Source organism: Neurospora crassa, linkage group I, assembly GCF_000182925.2.
Source record: "Neurospora crassa OR74A linkage group I, whole genome shotgun sequence".
Taxonomy (NCBI): Eukaryota; Fungi; Ascomycota; class Sordariomycetes; order Sordariales; family Sordariaceae; genus Neurospora; species Neurospora crassa.
The window spans coordinates 9,486,877-9,488,434 of NC_026501.1; positions in this window are offsets into that span (position 1 = coordinate 9,486,877).

Below are 1,558 nucleotides of genomic sequence, written 5' to 3' on the forward strand. Positions count from 1 at the left end.
TTTAACTACCCTTTAACTTTCTATATAAGGAAATAATAGATTAACTATATCTATAAATACCTATATTATTTATAAGTTAGAAGAGAGTCCTTTAAGAGCGGCTATGTTGGCTAATGACGTCGGTACTAGAAAAACGATTATATATATAATAGCGATTTTAATATATATAGAAGAAATAGAATATAGGAGTAAAATAGGATAATATATTACTTATCCTTCGCTAATTCTAATACTATTTAACTTTATTACCTAAATATTTTATAAATATACAATCATATTCGGAAATTCGCTCAATTTCAAATGCTTTTACAATTATTGTAATACTATATTCTAGCGGGATAGTTGTACGTAAGCTATATTAACCTAATAAGAATTTAATATATTTATAGTTACATATATTAAGAAGTATAATAACCCCGATATAGTATAGTTTGTTATTTTAACCGCTATTTTTATATATTATTAGCATTAAGTATATAAATTTTCCTTCTCTAGCAATAGGTTTCTTATTAAGTATAATAAATATATCCTATAGGATTAATTAATAAAAGTTAGTAATAATTATAATACTAGTAGTGTAAGTAAGAAGGCTTCTATTAAGAAGTAAGCTCCGAAAAAAGGTTCGAAGAAGAAAAGTTCGAAGAAGACCGCTCCTATTAATAATAAATAGGAAGATAATAAATAAAATAACGATAAGCAAAAAGATACGGAGATTATTAATTACGCTAAATTATAAGTGGAGGAGGAGGAGAATAAAGATTTGGAAGATAATACCAAATAAATTTTCCTATAATAGAAAAATCCTAATTATTTATAGTTTCTATATAGGGAAATAAAGGTATTTATTAATAGTTTTTATATAGGAAAATAAAGGTATTTACTAGTAGTTTCCTTATAGCTTTTAATTGTAAAATATTAATATACTAATAAATAATAGTATAAATAAAGTCCGAAAGTCGTACTTTTACTATTTAATAATAATATTAATCGAAGGTATAATATTCTATAGAATTATTTATAATAAAGTATAATTTATACGTAATAAAGATTCTATAATATAGAGATAGATCCGCCTATTGCCTAAGTGTACTATTATTTATATTTCTACTACCCCCCTTTTAAATAGAGTAATAAATTTTAATGTATTTGCCTCCCTAGTATAGGAAAATACAGCGCTCCCTATTTAATTTCCGGACTATTTTACCGGCGAAGCCCTTATAGAATTCAATAAATTTTACTACAACCTTAACCATCCTACTAATTTTTAATTTAATTATAATATACCCGGATTTGTTAATATTTTTAATGATTTCTAATTAATTAAGAAGATATAGGGTTTTAAATAGTAGGCCCTTAACCTACTTACTTAGAATTTAATATCGGATAATAGGGCTATTGTATCGTTCGGTACTATATTTATTATCAATAATTATAAATATATTTAATTATTTTATAGTATAATAACCCTTATTATTTTACTTAATAGTATTATAATATACCTATCGGCTATTATTCTATTAATAACTATTTATTGTATTATATTTACCTACCGCGCTTT